This window comes from Capsicum annuum, chromosome 10, assembly GCF_002878395.1.
Source record: "Capsicum annuum cultivar UCD-10X-F1 chromosome 10, UCD10Xv1.1, whole genome shotgun sequence".
NCBI classification, from domain to species: Eukaryota; Viridiplantae; Streptophyta; class Magnoliopsida; order Solanales; family Solanaceae; genus Capsicum; species Capsicum annuum.
The window spans coordinates 8,835,346-8,844,802 of NC_061120.1; positions in this window are offsets into that span (position 1 = coordinate 8,835,346).

The following is a 9,457-nucleotide window of genomic DNA, read 5'->3' on the forward strand; positions in this document are numbered from 1 at the left end:
TCGTTCATCCCCGAAACAAACTTACTCATCCTTTCCCTGCTATCTGCAACCACATGAGGGGCATATCTGGCTAATTGAGTAAACTTAAGAGAATACTCTTTTACTATCATATTGCCCTACCTGAGGTTGATGAATTCTAGCACCTTAGCTTCTCTAAGCTCTAAGGGAAAAAATCTATCAAGGAACGCTGAAGCAAACTCCTCCCACTCAACTAACCCTGTATCATCTGCCCTCTCTGACTTCCACTGTTTGAACCAAGTATGAGCCACATCCTGCAATTGATATACAGCTAGCTCAGCACTCTCACTAGACGTAATCCCCATTATGTCTGTAACTTTTTGCACCTGATCTAGTAATTCCTGAGGGCCCTCATCTGTCTTAGACCCAAGAAAGGATGGAGGATTCATTCGGGTGAAATCCCAAATCCTGGCTGCAACTGAATTGTCCACTGGGTTGGCCGAAACGACAACTGGTTATTCATTCTGAGCAGCAACTAACTGAGCAAGAGTAGTTAATGTGGCCCTGAACTTCACATGAGAAACATGTTCATCCAAGGGATCTTCTTGGACAGGATGGGTTCTTCTCTTGGGAGGCATGTTATGAAATAAGGAGAAGAAATGGATTAGACTAAGAGATTAGATTGAGATTATGCTCACTGGCACGACATGAATACTGAAAGAAGGGAAACAATTCCTAAAACATCTTATAGCCTCCTGCACATAAGTGTGGCGCACAATACACCTATGCATAAGACTCTTCTAGATGCAACTTTCAGACTTCCTAGGACTCTATTGAACCTTAGGCTCTAATACCAAGTTTGTAACACCCCAAATCTGGTACCTGGAATGCTACACGGTGCTCATGACCCCAAATAATCACAAGCTAACCCATGACTGATATTTGTACCTGTATACTGTATAATATATTGAATAACACTGAAACATTAACTGAAAGGCCATAAGGTTCACATAACTAAAGTAAAACATAACATCTAAATGGGGTATAAAATACCCCCAAACAACTTAAATAACTGTCTGAACATAATAGTCTGGAAAGCCTCTAACTGACTGAACTGTTTGAGTAGGGAATTGATGGGACATGTCCCCAACTAACTTCAACTAATAAACTAATTAATGATATAATAGAGAAATAATTATTTCCTCGAAGGATGAGGACTCACTGCTAACTCTGACTGCTGATATCTAGAATCTACTGATGCTTTGGAGCTCGTGTCTCTGAACCTATGGTATAAGACACCATAGCGCAAATGTATCAGTACTTTGAATGTACTGGTATGCATGTAAGGTGAGCTGAATGCATGGGGTTCATATGCATTAACAAATATAATAACAAACTGATTATCATGAGCGTGAGAGTACATGCATGAGACATAAAAACTGACACTAATACTGTGATGACAGGATTACTGAATCTGAATACTGATAACATGACATAATGATAGCTGATATAACTGATAACATGAGTGACTATATCTGACAGTCTTGAATCTGATGGAACTAGCTGAGTTCCGTACTATATCTGAATTTACTATATCTGACAGTCCTAAAATCTGAAAAACTATCTGAGTTCTTGACTAATACTGATACTGAAATAGTGGGAAGTAGTCATCTAACCGACATACCCTAAATCTGCTATAATAGTTGAGCTGGGGTCCAATCTGTATCCTGAATAGAAGGGTGTTAATACTGCGCCACTGGTAAGGACAACGTGTGAGTAACCCTAATATAATAGGTAACTCTAGTGAGAATGGTGGGAACCCTCATATAGCAGGTTAAGCCACCTCATCTACCCTCATATAGCAGGCTATGATATCTCAACCTATGTTGGCTATATAGTTCTGGAATGCAAGGATTGCTTCTAAGAATCACACCCTCATATAACGGGTGAGTTCCCATCCCTGGGTTCACTCGGTGCTAATTTATGCTCCCATCTGAATAGACACTGAACATGAACTGAGTTACTGAATTTCGTTGGCTGACGGAATACTACTGATATCTGACAACTGACTGAGTTCATGAGATCATGGAGATTTCCTAAGTCATAAGACTGTCTGAAGTCTAAGGATCTTAGCTTAACTAAGAGTATCATGAAAACATGACATGGCTCTAGGCACACATTTAAAATTTCGGATATAAGTACCCCCAGGACTCGATGAAAAGAAACTGACAAAGCATGACTTTCCATAATACATTTATTGAAGCATTTCATCAAACATGTGATCTGCATAAACTTGTACAAACATAGGGATTCCATGATATCATGCCAGATGGGCATTTTCCTTCATCTAGGCATTTAATCAAACACATGGTAGGCATAGTATGTGTAAATAGCATTATACAACAACTAAACATCATGATTCAATTCTACTTTCATCATTCAAGGGTTTAATCATAGGTTTACATAAATCTATATCTATAATAATTAAATCCACATAGAAATTATCACCCAACATGAAGTAAAATTCAATTTCTTATTTATCAACGTGAACAAGAACAGCCTAATCATGAAATCATAAAGAAAATCCATAACTTGAAGTTGGAAAAGGTATTCTTGAACTTCATGAACGACAGGAGCCCATGAATGAACACTATGCATACCTGGGTTAAGATTCTTGATGTTCTTAAACTTAAGGGATTTGAATCTCTTAGTTTCTAGGAGAAGATCTGGATTTTTGTTCTCGGGGATTAATTTCAGAGAGAAACCTTAATGTTGTTGTTGGTACAAATTGGCAGAAATTGGACATAACTGGGTATATATAAGTGGGTGGTAAATAACAAAAATACCCCTATTAAAATGACTTAAAAAAACTTAACGGGACCTGCAACGGTGGGTGCGACGATCCGTCGCTGGGTTGACTGTCCGTCAGCCCTGACCGTCGCTTCTAGGCAGAATGGGGTCTTACTATTTTAGTTGTGATGGCTTGGGCGACGGTCCATTTCAAGTTTGACGGTCCGTCAACCTGACCATCGCACCTTATCCAGAAGGTGGCGTCACTGTTTCCCTTACAACGGCCTGAGCGACAATCCATCGCTAGTTCGACGGTCCGTCGCCCTAGGCCGTCGCTCCTAGGCAGAAGGTAGTTCTCACTACCTTGCTACGACGGTCGTGGTCATCGGTCCGCCGCTAGTCCGACGGTCCGTCGGCCTCACCGTCGCATCTGGGCGATTTTACTGCCTTCTGTATTTTAGCCATAACTTTCTCCTCCGATGTTGAATTTTGATGAAATTGGTATCGTTGGAAAGCTAATTCAATTTTCCATATGATAAAAAGTGAAAATATTAAAAATACCACATGTACAAAAGTGGATTAATCTTTCAAAGAAAGCTTCTAACATTCTTGAGACGATTTCAAGCTTGGGAAAAGTACGAGGTATTATAAGAATGCACAAGGATGTGGCTCGGATTTGTGGCCAATGTGTTGTGTGCAAAGGAGCCAAATCACAGCTCCAACCCCACGGGTTGTACACCCCATTGTCCACCCCTTTACGCCCTTGGCTTGACATATTAATGGACTTTGTGTTGGGATTACTGAGAACTAAAAGAGGCAGGATAGTAATTTTTATTGTGTGGATTGATTTTTCAAGATGGCTCACTTTATTTCTTGTTTTACAAGTGATGATGCGCCTAGTGTAGCCTCTTTATTTGTTGATAATGTTGTAAAACTTCATGGTGTTCCGAGGACCATAGTGAGTGATAGGGATTCTAAATTCTTAAGCCACTTTTGGAAGTCCATATGGGGTAGGCTCGGTACTAAGTTGTTGTTTTCGACCCCATGCCACCCACAAACCGATGGCCAAAAGAAAGTAGTAAATAGAACCTTAGGGGCTATGCTACGGTCCAAGGTTAAGGGAAAAATGACTTCTTGGGAGGAGCACTTACAGTTGATTAAGTTTGCTTATAATTGTGTTATACACTCAAGCACGGGGATGACATCCTTTAAATGTGTATACGGCACCAACCCCCCCCCCCCCCCCCCCCCCACCCCCTTTGGATTTAACCCTTTTGCCAAGTGATTTTATGATAAGCTTAAATGGAAGCAAACGGGTTGAGGCCATGAAGAAGCTACATGAGAAGGTGATGTTGTGGTGGGAGAAGAAAAACCAAGAAGTTGCAAAGCGAACCAACAAAGAAAGAAGAAAGCTCATTCTTAAACCGATAAATTGGGTGTGGGTGCACCTAAGGAAGGATAGATTCCCGTCTAAAAGGAATTCTAAGTTGATGCCGCGTGGTGATGGCCCATTCCAAGTATAAGAAAGGATCAACGATAATGCATACAAGATTGATCTAACCCGCGGAATATCAAGTGCACAACACTTTCAACGTGTGTGACCTCTCTCGGGTGGAAACAGTGAAGGATGACAATGATCCAAATTTGAGGACAAATTTTCTTCAAGATAGAGAGGATGATACGAGAATTCTTAGATCAATACCTTTCACATGAAGTCAAGTGCGTGAGTTGCAACGACTCCAATCCTTGTTCACATCCTTGGTCGTGTGTGAGGCCCTTATGAGCCCTCTAAGGACCTATACTTAGTAAAGTGTGAAGAGGACCAACAAAACACCCCAAACCCACCCACTTAATGTCAAGGGTATTTTGGTTTTTTATCCCTCCTTTGTAATTGACTTTATAAGCCATTTATTAGGGCTAGTCTTTTAGTTAGTTCATTCATATTTTGGGAAGACAACAAAACATTTGTAATATTTTGGAACTTCTCTCTTCCATTGGAGAAGCCACAATTTTGAAAACTCACTAGTAGAGTGATACTAGTGTTGTCTCTTGGCTAGAAACTAGGATCTTGGGGTTCTTGAGTTCCTCTTGATCCAAGTAAGAACTTGGTATTGATATTCACTACTCTTAGGGTCCTTTCTCATTGTTAGGGTTCTTAGATCTTTGAATATTGTATGTCAAGTTTCTATCTCTTTTGTAATCTTGTTAACTTTGTGTTGTTGAATCTATAAGTCTAGTGAAGCCGTGTGAGACCTATTTCGATTCACTAGCAACTTGTTGTTCATCTTGTTGTTCTTGAGTTGGTTGAAATCTCTTGATACACACTTAGCTTTGTATCACGAAGAGAGTACTTTTTAGGTCGAACAAACTATATTGTCTATAAAAGTAGAAACATAATCAATATTTTTAGTTTGTAATTCTGATCGACATGATTATTTTTGCTTATCGAGTTCGTGATAGATTATCTGTATATACAAAATGAAATTCTTAACACAAATACAAAATTTGACTCAACTACTAAATTTTGTTGAACTTGTGACCAACGTTGTGGTTCCGCCCCTCTAATAGAAGTTCAACTCCATGTAAAAAGAGAGCTACGTACCATCAATGAGTGTGGTGAAATGATAAATAGATATTCATTAATCACCCATAACTCGAGATTGTAGACTCAAATCCTGAGAATGAAGTTTCTCCTTGGTAGGAATGTCAACAAATCCACAACATGTCAGGGGCGGAGCCAACCCTTTGGTAGGGGTTCATTCGAACTCTTTTCGGCGGAAAAATGTATCATTTATACATGATTCAAATTAATTTTTATGTGTCTATAGTAGGTATGAACCTCCTTCGACTCAAATATTGAACCTCCGTCTTAATTAAAATTCTGGCTCCGTCTCCGAACACCTCAATTTTGGGGACCCTTGACTACTCCAAGTCCATTGGCTACAATAACTAGAGTTTTCTTTGTCAACTCTATTGCCGTTGTCTCAAAGCTGCTTTGCATAATAATGTGAAGACTTTGTAAATTTGGCCGACCAAAAAGAAATAATATTATCTCCAATATGACCAACCATTTGCTACAATATGATTTGATTCGATATGATAAAAAAGAATGGTTGATAAAGGAGTTGGTGTCTGGCACGTGGCATATCCCCCCATGTGGTTCATTTCTATTGGTGAATTAAGTTCAACTTCTCAACTTAAAATATGCCATGACAAGAGAGATCATGTTTAACAACGTTCAGGTGTAAAGATAACACTTTAATCATTGGGATATCTTAATTTTAATAGAGGGATAATATATAAATATATTTTTAACTTATCCTCAAATTACATCTATGACTTCCAACTTTAGGTATGCATAAGTAGTCACTTAAATTTGTATAAAGTTGAATAAGTAGATATACATGTCTTATGTGACATAATACACATAGGACATCATGTAGGACAATAATTGACGACGTAGGATGCCACATTGGACATATGTGTCTACTTGTTCAACTTTATAGAATTTATAAGTGTTTACTTAAGCAAACTCAAGTTAAAGGGCATATTTATGTATTGTGCCTTTAATGAAAATAAATACAACATAAAACAAATTTTTCTAGGTGTTCACTTGTGTTTTGCATCTATTTTGATACCTCAATCAATTTAAATTCTTGCTGTATAAGATTTATTTAAAGAAAAGAAAACAGGATTTTAATATAATGAGTATTCATTTTTTTTTTCTATTTTCATGAGGAAGTAAAAAATATCGAGGAAACATATATAAAAAGGCTAGAGGGTTGTAAGTTACCTTTAACTACCCTAGTTAGGTAAATCGTGAAGAAAATATAAGTCGCATTGTCACAATGACACATGAGTTGCCTCTTTGTCGTCATCATCAAAGAGCTCTTAACGAAGAATTCTTAGGATAAGTTGCTAAAAGAAACGGAATGAATGAATCAACTCATTCAAATAATTTCAAAGAAAGAAAGTTGGCATAAAATGGAAAGATTTAATGTATTTTTTTTTTTTCACTTTAAAGGGTCGAGAATAAGGTGTAGGGTCTTGTTCTCAGAATGCAGATCATAAGAATAGAGTTCCAAATCTTTATCCATGCACCTCTTCTTTATCAAGATTTTTTTTAATCTCAAAGGTTAAATTCTAGACTTCTGATTAGACGAAACGGATCTCAATCATCTCATCATAATCCTCGATGCCATCTTCTCGTAATTCGGCTATAGTATTGCATGCATGTTGCATTAGTTAGGTGATTAACGGAGAGTGCGACCGATGAGAATGCACACACTATTTCATATATTCACAAAGTTAGAATAATCTAAGGAAATATCCCTCTATTTGTTTTTAGTTGTAATAGTTTTCTTTTTAAGAATTTAATGGTATAAACTTTTGAGCAATACTTTAACATATAGTTTTTCATCATATTGATATGCGAAAAATTATCAATTTATGTACTTTTTATATTGTTCTAAATTTTAGTTTTAACACATCAAATTAATTTAATTTAATTTAATTTGGCTTTAAAAATCAATTAAATTGACTCTTGAAAAGCGAAATGTGACAACTAATCAATAACGGAGAAAGTATATAATGACACTTTATTCCCAAGTGGTTTATTTCTATTGGTGGTGTATAATATATTGGGAAGCCTAAAGTTGTATATATTTAAAGGTGTAACAACGTGGAAATTTTTTAATTAATATAGTTTGACAAAATGTAGATGGTTTTCTACGTTCTAGTTTATTCTAAAATTTCAATTCCATTAAATGCTTTAAACAAATATATATGCTGATTTCTTGGGATGTAGCATTTGGTCCCTCAAATTTCTTTTTAGATGTTTCTTTCTTGTTCCAAAAGTCTTAATTTTCATTTAATAAAATTATTACGAGGTCAATTTTGGCTTGTTCAGAAGTTGAAACAATCAATAATGGATGCATCATAATTAGCATTACAACAAATTACCAAACAATTACGTGCTTTAAGTTAGAATTTAATAGTCAAAAAATTGTGATTTGTGCTTAGGAATCGTTTGGTATAAGGTATAACTTATAACATATAATAGTTTCAGGATAAAATGTAGCATTATTTTTTCTTGCGTTTGATTGGAGGTATAACTTAATTTCAATATTATTTATCTCACCATTTATAACATAATGATGGGATAAGTTATCTCATATATATGGTGGAATGATCAGTCTTGAAATTAATTATTTTGAAATAACTCTTTTTCGACCAAATGACAGTAGCCCCATTTTTGTCTTTTTGGTTTTGGACAGATGATTTGGTACAAAAGAAAATAATATACAAATACTAAATACAATTCTAATCATCCTTAATTCTTTGACTTCTTAATTAAATCTTTTTTAATCCATAATGATGTGTTTATAGACACATGTTAAGGTTTACGTGGAAGAATAACTAGTGTACTAATGAACTAATTAATACTTTTGAACAAAACCTCCTATATATCACAGTAAATAATATTTTACTAATCAGGTGATGATAGAAAGGAGTCATTTATTAACCGGTAAAGTTATTGTCATGTAATTAAAGTAGTTCAAGTTTTAGAAATAACCTTTGTAGTACAAATAAACTCTTATGATCAGACTCTTCTACGATCTTTGAGTATAGTGAAAGTTTTAGTATATCAAACTATTTTTTTTTTAAGCGATGATAGAATCTATCGAATGTGCAGGCTTTTTAAGTTGGAACGTTACAAATCGATCGATGTCGTACATTTGTATATATCCTATAATACGTCTCTGAACCTTGCGGGCAGTGAGAGCTTTAGTATAGCAGACTGCTTCTATTTTTTAGTAGACGGTAGAATCTATCGAACGTGCAAATTTTAAGTTAAAATGTGACAAGTTGATCGAAGTAGTACATTTGTACATTTTAAGGATCTAGATTCTCTTTATATATGCGGTGTGATAAAAAAAGACTTATTCAACGAGATATATGATCTGGTGCTTGCATTAAGATTTTAAGTTAGGCTATCATTTTCACAAATACTTAGCAATAAGCCATGTTATAAGTATGATATAAACTTTGTTAAATGACTAATTAATTACCAAAATGCTTAATAATTTTATTATTCTCTTGTAATTTGCTTTAAAAAGTACTGCAACATTAAATCTAATCATCTTAATCATTGCAAAAAAAAAAAAAAAAAGTATGACAAGATCACATGCAAGTCGGTGCTGTGTTAAAAAAGGACAGGCAAAACATGCTTCACGATTGAGAGGGATTTGTCTCGTAGGTGTTCGTTTTACATTACTTGACTTCTATATTAAAATATATTTATTATATTTATCTATTTTTATAAAATTTAAAAGATTTATTATTTTTTATTAGTATTCTTATTGTTAGTGCTGAATTTAAATATTTTATTAAAATATTTAAAATTTAACATATATATATAATAATTTTTAATCGATATACTTTATATAATTTTCCGTCTACACAGAAAAAAATAAAAGAATGGATGTACAACTGACCATCTTTTCTGCTTACATTGAATAATCACACAACCTACTAATAATCAAATTTGAAATATGAAACAAAATTAATAATGTTAATTTAATAAATAATTTCTTTATCAGTGGCGAATTAATATTTTTACTAAGGAAATTTAAAATTGACAAAAATAAATATACAAACTAGCTAAAAAAAATTAACGATGTATAAATAGTATATAATTTTTCTCCAA